Source organism: Staurois parvus, unplaced genomic scaffold (genome assembly GCF_062004578.1).
Source record: "Staurois parvus isolate SC_StPar_1 unplaced genomic scaffold, SC_StPar_1.0 ptg000378l, whole genome shotgun sequence".
NCBI lineage: Eukaryota > Metazoa > Chordata > Amphibia > Anura > Ranidae > Staurois > Staurois parvus.
Window position 1 is genome coordinate 754,936 of NW_028318174.1, and position 11,816 is coordinate 766,751.

Sequence of the window (11,816 nt, forward strand, 5' to 3'; positions counted from 1 at the left end):
ACCTGGACCCTACAGAGGTTGCACAGGCAGTCCAACTCCTCCAGGATGGCTCATCAATACGTGCCATTGCCAGAAGGTTTGCTGTGTCTCCCAGCACAGTCTCAAGAGCATGGAGGAGATTCCAGGAGACAGGCAGTTCCTCTAGGAGAGCTGGACAGGGCCGTAGAAGGTCCTTAACCCATCAGCAGGACCGGTATCTGCTCCTTTGTGCAAAGAGGACCAGGATGAGCCCTGCCAGAGCCCTACAAAATGACCTCCAGCAGGCCACTGGTGTGAATGTCTCTGACCAAACAATCAGAAACAGACTTCATGAGGGGGGCCTGAGGGCCCGAAGTCCTCTAGTGGGCCCTGTGCTCACTACCCGGCACCTTAGAGCTGGATTGGCATTTGCCATTGAACCCCAGAATTGGCAGGTCCACCACTGGCGCCCTGTGCTTTTCACAGATGAGAGCAGGTTCCCCCTGAGCACATGTGACAGACGTGAAAGGGTCTGGAGAAGCCGTGGAGAACGTTCTGCTGCCTGTAACATGGTTCACCATGACAGATTGGTGGTGGGTCAGTGATGGTCTGGGGAGGTATCTCCATGGAGGGACACACAGACCTCTACAGGCTAGACCAGTGTTTCTCGACCTTTTTCAGTCAAAGCACCCTTTAAAATCATGGACAGTCCCGAGGCACCCTTTAAAATGATGGACAGTTTTGAGGCACCCCATTCTAAAATGTGAGAAACTAATCTAATAGTTTTATATAACGCAGCAACATCCACACATGTAGGACACCCAACATTAGAGGTGATTTATTCTTCCAAAGTAAGTACACTTTTGCACCCTGGTACTGACTAGTATTCCAATGTTTCTCTTCTCCCTCAGTTTTTCTCCATTTCTGAGCTAATGTGACCCCAGCCCTGATGGAGAGTGGCGGGGGAGGGTCAAATTAGGATGCTGTGCAGGCAGCTGACATCCTCCTTATCAACTGATGATGTCGTTGGTTGTCAGGATGCCGGCAGCTAGAAAGTTGTAATGGTGCACAATGAAAACCTGTGACTTTGTGTAACTAAAAGGCCGGCTTGTTCCACCTGCTGGCTTGTATACAAGTTTTGGGCAATTTTTAAACATTTTGCCAAGGCACCCTTGAAGAAACCTCAAGGCACCCCAGGGTGCCTGGGCACCCTGGTTGAGAAAGGCTGGGCTAGACAATGGCACCCTGACTGCCATTAGGTATCAGGATGAAATCCTTGGACCCATGCTGGTACAGTGGGTCCTGCGTTCCTCCTGGTGCAGTGGGTCCTGGGTTCCTTCAGGTGCAGTGGGTCCTGGGCTCCTCCTGGTGCAGTGGGTCCTGGGTTCCTCCAGGTGCAGTGGGTCCTGGGTTCCTCCAGGTGCAGTGGGTCCTGGGTTCCTCCAGGTGCAGTGGGTCCTGGGTTCCTCCAGGTGCAGTGGGTCCTGGGTTCCTCCTGGTGCAGTGGGACCTGGGTCCCTCCAGGTGCAGTGGGTCCTGGGTTCCTCCTGGTGCAGTGGGTCCTGGGTTCCTCCAGGTGCAGTAGGTCCTGGGTCACTCCTGGTGCAGTGGGTCCTGGGTTCCTCCTGGTGCAGTGGGTCCTGAGTTCCTCCAGGTGCAGTGGGTCCTGGGTTACTCCTGGTGCAGTGGGTCCTGGGTTCCTCCTGGTGCAGTGGGTCCTGGGTTCCTCCTGGTGCAGTGGGTCCTGGGTTCCTCCAGGTGCAGTGGGCCCTGGGTTCCTCCAGGTGCAGTGGGCCCTGGGTTCCTCCAGGTGCAGTGGGTCCTGGGTTCCTCCTGGTGCAGTGGGTCCTGGGTTCCCCCAGGTGCAGTGGGTCCTGGGTTCCTCCTGGTGCAGTGGGTCTTGGGTTCCTCCAGGTGCAGTACAATGCCCGGCCTCATGTGGAGACAGTATGCAGGTAGTTCCTGGAGGATGAAGGAATTGATACCAATGAATGGCCCCCACGCTCCCCTGACCTAAATCCAATAGGACATCTCTGGGATGTCATGTTTCGGTCAATCCAACGCTGCCAGGTTGCACCTCAGACTGTCCAGGAGCTCAGTGATGCCCTGGCAGGGGCAGACTGACAACTTATGGGGCCCCCGGGCAATAGGGTATCATGGGGCCCCTGTGTCCTTGGCTAAACTCAAAAAAGCCTATGAAAAAGGTACCAGGGGCATCTCATGGAAACTTGGGCACTGCCCTAGGGCCCCCTACTGACCCCGGGCCCTAGGGCAGTGCCCGAGTTTCCAAATGGTCAGTCCGCCCCTATGCCCTGGTCCAGATCTGGGAGAAAATCCCCCAGGACACCATCCGTGGTCTCATTAGGAGCCTCCCCCGACGTTGTCAGGCATGCATACAAGCACGTGGGGGCCACACAGACTACTGAGGACCATTCTGAGTTGCTGCAATAACATTTCACCAAACTGGACTCCCCTGCTGCATCATTTCTTCACTTTGATTTTCGGGGTGTCTTTGAATTCAGTCCTCTGTAGGTCGATCATTTTCATTTCCATCAAACGATGGGGCGTCCTTACGTTCCTCACCCATCCCCCGTCCATGTCAGTATGGAGATCCAGCATGATGAACAATGGTTCATGTTGATTGAAAGAGTGAAGTTCCACTTTAAGTAATTTTGGAAGGTGAGGGAGTTGGATAATCCGAATAGCGGAGTTCTCCTTTTTGACACACTGTAACAATAATTCCCTTTTTGCTTGTAATATGGAACAGAAAACACGCATCTATTTAATATATGTCAAAAAATGTGTCTCTCTATTAAATAAGAACTTTGTTTTGGGGAAGGAAGCGAGCTTCCATCGCTGCCTCCAAGCTACATATCAATCTCTTTGTATTTGTTTACTTAGGCTGATGTTATGCAGAATCGGCTGCCGAGGTTATTACTCCGAATTTTACCATATGTCAGGATTTGGGGATCTGACAAAACAAAATATTGTCTGGATGATAAATAAAGATGGATTCCTAGGCAGACACTTCGGAGAGAAGGAGGGAGTCTGTTAGACAGAGGAGTTCATTCGTTCTGGGTGTGAAGGATCATCGCGGAAGGTCGGGATGGAAAGGGCACCTGTCATTCAGTGAGGGAAAAGAAGGCTTTAAAAATAAAGTGCAAAAAAAAAGGGCTAATAGTAGAAGCTGAGACGGCATTGGGAAGATTATGTAGAAGATCTGACAATGAAGACATGTTAAAGGGAAACCCCAGCTTATATATAAAAATATGCCCTTGTGTGCAGCACAAATTAAAAAAAAAGTAATACAAGTAGAGAAAAAAATTGCATTTAAAAAAGGAATGAGCGGGCAAGTGCGCCAAACCTGATTTTGCCACAAAAATGATGATATTGTCTTAGCCAAAATGTCGTGAGAAATATCAAAAACACAAAACTGCACAATGAGTCTCGGCCCCTCCCACAAAGCTGCACAATGTGTCTCTGCCCCTCCCACAAATCTGCACAATGAGTCTCGGCCCCTCCCACAAAGCTGCACAATGTGTCTCTGCCCCTCCTATAAATCTGCACAATGTGTCTCTGCCCCTCCCACAAATCTGCACAATGTGTCTCTGCCCCTCCCACAAAGCTGCACAATGAGTCTCGGCCCCTCCCACAAAGCTGCACAATGTGTCTCTGCCCCTCCTATAAATCTGCACAATGTGTCTCTGCCCCTCCCACAAATCTGCACAATGTGTCTCTGCCCCTCCCACAAAGCTGCACAATGTGTCTCTGCCCCTCCCACAAAGCTGCACAATGTGTCTCTGCCCCTCCTATAAATCTGCACAATGTGTCTCTGCCCCTCCCACAAATCTGCACAATATCTCTCTGCCCCTCCCACAAATCTGCACAATGTGTCTCTGCTCCTCCTATAAATCCGCACAATGTATCTCTGCCCCTCCCACAAATCTGCACAATGTGTCTCTGCCCCTCCCACAAAGCTGCACAATGTGTCTCTGCCCCTCCTATAAATCTGCACAATGTGTCTCTGCCCCTCCCACAAATCTGCACAATATCTCTCTGCCCCTCCCACAAATCTGCACAATGTGTCTCTGCCCCTCCCACAAATCTGCACAATGTGTCTCTGCCCCTCCCACAAAGCTGCACAATGTGTCTCTGCCCCTCCCACAAAGCTGCACAATGTGTCTCTGCCCCTCCTATAAATCTGCACAATGTGTCTCTGCCCCTCCCACAAATCTGCACAATATCTCTCTGCCCCTCCCACAAATCTGCACAATGTGTCTCTGCTCCTCCCACAAAGCTGCACAATGTGTCTCTGCCCCTACTATAAATCTGCACAATGTGTCTCTGCCGCTCCCACAGATCTGCACAATATCTCTCTGCCCCTCCCACAAATCTGCACAATGTGTCTCTGCTCCTCCTATAAATCTGCACAATGTGTCTCTGCCCCTCCCACAAAGATGCATAATGTGTCTCTGCTCCTCCCACAAAGCTGCACAATGTGTCTGCCCCTCCCACAAAGATGCATAATGTGTCTCTGCTCCTCCCACAAAGCTGCACAATGTGTCTGCCCCTCCCACAAAGATGCATAATGTGTCTCTGCTCCTCCCACAAAGCAGCACAATGTGTCTCTGCCCCTCCTACAAAGTACAAAATGTGTCTCTGCTCCTCCCACAAAGCTGCACAATGTGTCTCTGCTTCTCCCACAAATCTGCACAATGAGTCTCGGCCCCTCCCACAAAGCTGCACAATGTGTCTCTGCTCCTCCCACAAATCTGCACAATGAGTCTCGGCCCCTCCCACAAAGCTGCACAATGTGTCTCTGCCCCTCCTATAAATCTGCACAATGTGTCTCTGCCCCTCCTATAAATCTGCACAATGTGTCTCTGCCCCTCCCACAAAGATGCATAATGTGTCTCTGCTCCTCCCACAAAGCTGCACAATGTGTCTGCCCCTCCCACAAAGATGCATAATGTGTCTCTGCTCCTCCCACAAAGCAGCACAATGTGTCTCTGCCCCTCCTACAAAGTACAAAATGTGTCTCTGCTCCTCCCACAAAGCTGCACAATGTGTCTCTGCTTCTCCCACAAATCTGCACAATGAGTCTCGGCCCCTCCCACAAAGCTGCACAATGTGTCTCTGCTCCTCCCACAAATCTGCACAATGAGTCTCGGCCCCTCCCACAAAGCTGCACAATGTGTCTCTGCCCCTCCTATAAATCTGCACAATGTGTCTCTGCCCCTCCCACAAATCTGCACAATGTGTCTCTGCCCCTCCCACAAAGCTGCACAATGTGTCTCTGCCCCTCCTATAAAGCTGCACAATGTGTCTCTGCCCCTCCCACAAATCTGCACAATGTGTCTCTGCCCCTCCCACAAAGCTGCACAATGTGTCTCTGCCCCTCCCACAAAGCTGCACAATGTGTCTCTGCTCCTCCTATAAATCTGCACAATGTATCTCTGCCCCTCCCACAAATCTGCACAATGTGTCTCTGCCCCTCCCACAAAGCTGCACAATGTGTCTCTGCCCCTCCTATAAATCTGCACAATGTGTCTCTGCCCCTCCCACAAATCTGCACAATATCTCTGTGCCCCTCCCACAAATCTGCACAATGTGTCTCTGCTCCTCCTATAAATCTGCACAATGTATCTCTGCCCCTCCCACAAAGCTGCACAATGTGTCTCTGCCCCTACTATAAATCTGCACAATGTGACTCTGCCCCTCCTATAAATCTGCACAATGTGTCTCTGCCCCTCCCGCAAATCTGCACAATATCTCTCTGCCCCTCCCACAAATCTGCACAATGTGTCTCTGCTCCTCCTATAAATCTGCACAATGTGTCTCTGCTCCTCCTATAAATCTGCACAATGTGTCTCTGCCCCTCCCACAAAGTCAGAACAGAATAGTGTGTCTCTGCCCCTCCCACAAAGCTGCACAATGTGTATCTGTCCCTCCCATAAAACTGCACAATGTGTCTCTGCCCCTCCCACAAAGATGCATAATGTGTCTCTGCTCCTCCCACAAAGCTGCACAATGTGTCTGCCCCTCCCACAAAGATGCATAATGTGTCTTTGCTCCTCCCACAAAGCTGCACAATGTGTCTGCCCCTCCCACAAAGATGCATAATGTGTCTCTGCTCCTCCCACAAAGCAGCACAATGTGTCTCTGCCCCTCCTACAAAGTACAAAATGTGTCTCTGCTCCTCCCACAAAGCTGCACAATGTGTCTCTGCTTCTCCCACAAAACTTCAAAATGTGTCTCTGCCCCTCACACAAAGTGCAAAATGTGTCTCTGCCCCTCACACAAAGTGCAAAATGTGTCTCTGCCTCTCACACAAAGTGTAAAATGTGTCTCTGCCTCTCACACAAAGTGCAAAATGTGTCTCTGCTCCTCCCACAAAGCTGAACAATGTCTCTCTGCTCCTCCCACAAAACTTCACAATGTGTCTCTGCCCTTCCCACAAAGTGCAAAATGTGTCTCTGCTCCTCCCACAAATCTGCACAATGTGTCTGCTCCTCCCACAAAGCTGCACAATATGTGTCTGCCCCTCCCACAAAGATGCATAATGTGTCTCTGCTCCTCCCACAAAACTTCACAATGTGTCTCTGCTCCTCCCACAAAACTTCACAATGTGTCTCTGCCCCTCACACAAAGTGCAAAATGTGTCTCTGCCCCTCCCACAAAGTGCAAAATGTGTCTCTGCTCCTCCCACAGAGCTGCACAATGTCTCTGCTCCTCCCACAAATTTGCACAATGTGTCTCTGCCCCTCCTATAAATCTACACAATGTGTCTCTGTCCCTCACACACAGTGCAAAATGTGTCTCTGCACCTCCCACAAAGTGCAAAATGTGTCTCTGCCCCTCCCACAAAGTGCAAAATGTGTCTCTGCTCCTCCCACAAAGTGCAAAATGTCTCTGCTCCTCCCACAAATCTGCACAATGTGTCTCTGCCCCTCCCACTAAACTGCAGCTGCAGTACCTGAGGAAGGATCGCTGCAGAGACTCCTTTGTGTTTTTGCAGTACGGAGAGTCTGAGTATTCTCCTCCAGCAGTCAGCACTTGGTTGGTGTGCGGCACCAACACCCTGAGAGCCTCACATACAATACGGGTGCAGAGAACAATGTTCACACTGATTGCTCTCTACCCCATTGTTAGCAAAAACAAAGCTTTATCGCCTCTATCTTACTGATGACATCCGACGATGGCGCGCTGCCACTCCGCAAACATTCCGAAATAAAACCTGGATCTGCCAACCCAAATCCAGCTGTTCCTCTCTGCCAGCATCATTTTTTTTTTCCCTTCCCCGAGTTCACAGATGTGTTTACTGCAAACAGATGTATTTCCGTTCATTGTGCAAATTGTCAAGTGCTCTGCTCTGTAATTTCAATAAATGATTTAAAATGGTAATCATGAATTTTAATCTCATTCTCGGCGACGAGCTAATGCGCGGCGATGCTAAATAACCTTTTGCGGCAGCCGGTGATGTATGAACTCTGGCAGGAATGTCAGGAGGCAAATTTTTCACTCTTCGAGGAGAGGAGCGTCTCCACGCCAGAAAGTGGGTTTTGGGTTCCTGCCAGAACGGTTTTTACGTGCGCTCTGTCGAAATAGTCAATTTTTCATAGCGTGGATATGCTGCTTCCATCTCTGATCCGTCTTCAAAGGCTCTTCCTTGTCACTCATCAGTTGGAAGGAAACCACTCCGGACGCAACCGTCAGCCTTGGATGGAAACTTTGGGCTGACAATGTAGCAGCTGCCAAAAACTTTTTCTTTTTTCTTTTTTTTTTTTTTAGTTTTTGATGAGTGGTGAGAAGGATGTAACTTCTCTAAGATTTCATTGTGTTCCCTTTTGGAGAGATTTTTCCCTTTTTCCGGTGTGGTCATCAGGACAGGAAGTGAAGGGTTCTTGGAAGAACAGAGAAGAAGCACCAGAACCCTAGGATTGTCCTCTTGGTATGTCTGTCCAGTAGAGTTGCCATGATGTTTGAACTAGGCTCCAGGAATTTTTTTGGCTTTCATATTTTTGTTGGTTGAACTGGATGAACTTTTGTCTTTTTTCAGCCAGACTAACTATGTCACTATGTAAATGATTTCCCCAATTTATTTGGTTCAGAGGATCTAAGACTGAAGCACCACGTCGCAGATCAATAGTCCAGATCAGTAGTAAAATACATCCCCAGCAGCCAGCATCAATAGACTCTCCAGCAGCCAGGGCCGACGATGGAGAAGCTGCCAAAAACTTTTTCTTTTTTTTTTTTTAGTTTTTGATGATTGGTGAGAAGGATGTAACTTCTCTAAGATTCCATTGTGTTCCCTTTTGGAGAGATTTTGCCCTTTTTCCTGTGTGGTCATTAGGACAGGAAGTGAAGGGTTCTTGGAAGAACAGAGAAGAAGCACCAGAACCTTAGGATTGTCCTCCTGTCCTCTTGGTTCGTCTGTCCAGTAGAGTTGCCATGATGTTTGAACTAGGCTCCAGGAATTTGTTTGGCTTTCATATTTTTGTTGGTTGAACTGGATGGACTTTTGTCTTTTTTCAGCCAGACTAACTATGACACTATGTAAATGATTTCCCCTATTTATTTGGTTCAGAGGATCTAAGACTGAAGCACCACGTCGCAGATCAATAGTCCAGATCAGTAGTAAAATACATCTCCAGCAGCCAGCATCAATAGACTCTCCAGCAGCCAGGGCTGACAATGGAGCAGCTGCCAAAAACTTTTTCTTTAGTTTTTGATGATTGGCGAGAAGGATGTAACTTCTCTAAGATTCCATTGTGTTCCCTTTTGGAGAGATTTTGCCCTTTTTCCTGTGTGGTCATCAGGACAGGAAGTGAAGGGTTCTTGGAAGAACAGAGAAGAAGCACCAGAACCCTAGGATTGTCCTCTTGGTATGTCTGTCCAGTAGAGTTGCCATGATGTTTGAACTAGGCTCCAGGAATTTTTTTGGCTTTCATATTTTTGTTGGAGAGTTGTTTTGTTTTGTTAGAAGTTGGTAGAACCTTTAGGTTCCCCCGTTTACAATGTAAAAAATATACCAGAACTCCCCCCTTCTGAATCACTTCTTGTCTCCACCCCCCTACCCATCTCCGAGCACAGTCTCTTGGTTCCAATCACTACCCACCTCCCAGTTCCGCTCCTTATAGAGATTGCACAGTCTAGTATCATTTTGTGGTGCTAAGTCATTTGCATGGAATTTGTTAATGAGAACAAAAAAAGCAGTAAAATACATCGCCAGCAGCCAGCATCAATAGACTTTCCAGCAGCCAGGGCTGACAATGGAGCAGCTGTCAAAAACTTTTTCTTTTTTTTTTTAGTTTTTGATGATTGGCGAGAAGGATGTAACTTCTCTAAGACTCCATTGTGTTCCCTTTTGGAGAGATTTTGCCCTTTTTCCAGTGTGGTCATCAGGACAGGAAGTGAAGGGTTCTTGGAAGAACAGAGAAGAAGCACCAGAACACTAGGATTGTCCTCTTGGTATGTCTGTCCAGTAGAGTTGCCATCATGTTTGAACTAGGCTCCAGGAATTGTTTTGGCTTTCATATTTTTGTTGGTTGAACTGGATGAACTTTTGTCTTTTTTCAGCCAGACTAACTATGACACTAAGTAAATGATTTCCCCAATTTATTTGGTTCAGAGGATCTAAGACTGAAGCACCACGTCGCAGATCAATAGTCCAGATCAGTAGTAAAATACATCCCCAGCAGCCAGCATCAATACACTCTCCAGCAGCCAGGGCTGATAATGGAGCAGCTGCCAAAAACTTTTTTTTTTTCTTTTTTTTTTCTTTTTTTAGTTTTGATGATTGGCTAGAAGGATGGAACTTCTCTAAGATTCTATTGTGTTCACTTTTGGAGAGATTTTGCCCTTTTTCTGGTGTGGTCATCAGGACAGGAAGTGAAGGGTTCTTGGAAGAACAGAGAAGAAGCAGCAGAACCCTAGGATTGTCCTCCTGTCCTCTTGGTTCGTCTGTCCAGTAGAGTTCCCATGATGTTTGAACTAGGCTCCAGGAATTGTTTTGGCTTTCATATTTTTGTTGGTTGAACTGGATGAACTTTTGTCTTTTTTCAGCCAGACTAACTATGACACTATGTAAATGATTTCCCCAATTTATTTGGTTCAGAGGATCTAAGACTGAAGCACCACGTCGCAGATCAATAGTCCAGATCAGTAGTAAAATACATCCCCAGCAGCCAGCATCAATACACTCTCCAGCAGCCAGGGCTGATAATGGAGCAGCTGCCAAAAACTTTTTCTTTTTTTTTTTTTTCTAGTTTTTGATGATTGGCGAGAAGGATGTAACTTCTCTAAGACTCCATTGTGTTCCCTTTTGGAGAGATTTTGCCCTTTTTCCAGTGTGGTCATCAGGACAGGAAGTGAAGGGTTCTTGGAAGAACAGAGAAGAAGCACCAGAACACTAGGATTGTCCTCTTGGTATGTCTGTCCAGTAGAGTTGCCATGATGTTTGAACTAGGCTCCAGGAATTTTTTTGGCTTTCATATTTTTGTTGGAGAGTTGTTTTGTTTTGTTAGAAGTTGGTAGAACCTTAAGGTCCCCCCGTTTACAATGTAAAAAAAATACCAGAGTTTTTTATCTCAGAGAATAGGTGCAGGAACTCCCCCCTTCTGAATCACTTCTTGTCTCCACCCCCCTACCCATCTCCGAGCACAGTCTCCTGGTTCCAACCACTACCTACCTCCCAGTACCGCTCCTTATAGAGATTACACAGTCTAGTATCATTTTGTGGTGCTAAGTCATTTGTATGGAATTTGTTAATGATAACAAAAAAAAAGCATAAATAAAATATAAATAAGTAAATTAATTAAATTAAATAAATACACAAATAAATAAAATAAAAATATAAATATAAATAAGTAAATTAATTAAATTAAATAAATAAATACACAAATAAATAAATAAAATAAAAATATAAATATAAATAAATAAAATTAATTAATTAAATAAAATAAATACACAAATAAATAAATAAAATATAAATAAGAAAATTAATTAAATAAAATAAATACACAAATAAATGAAATACAAATATAAATATAAGTAAATTAATTAAATTAAATTAAATAAATACACAAATAAATAAAATAAAAATATAAATATAAATAAGTAAATTAACTAAATAAAATAAATACACAAATAAATAAATAAAATATAAATAAGTAAATTAATTAAATTAAATAAATACACAAATAAATAAAATAAAAATATAAATAAGTAAATTAATTAAATTAAATAAATACACAAATAAATAAATAAAATATAAATATAAATATAAATAAATAAAATTAATTAATTAAATAAAATAAATACACAAATAAATAAATAAAATATAAATAAGAAAATTAATTAAATAAAATAAATACACAAATAAATAAAATAAAAATATAAATATAAGTAAATTAATTAAATTAAATTAAATAAATACACAAATAAATAAAATAAAAATAAAAATATAAATAAGTAAATAAAATAAATACACAAATAAATAAATAACATATAAATAAGTAAATTAATTAAATTAAATAAATACACAAATAAATAAAATAAAAATATAAATATAAATAAGTAAATTAATTAAATTAAATAAATACACAAATAAATAAATAAAATATAAATAAGTAAATTAATTAAATTAAATAAATACACAAATAAATAAAATAAAAATATAAATAAGTAAATTAATTAAATTAAATAAATACACAAATAAATATATAAAATAAAAATATAAACATAAATACATAAAATTAATTAATTAAATAAATACATAAATAAATGAATAAATAAAATAAATAATTCTTTCCAGCGGGGACACATGTGGAAATAATAATTTTGCAGAGGTCAACCCC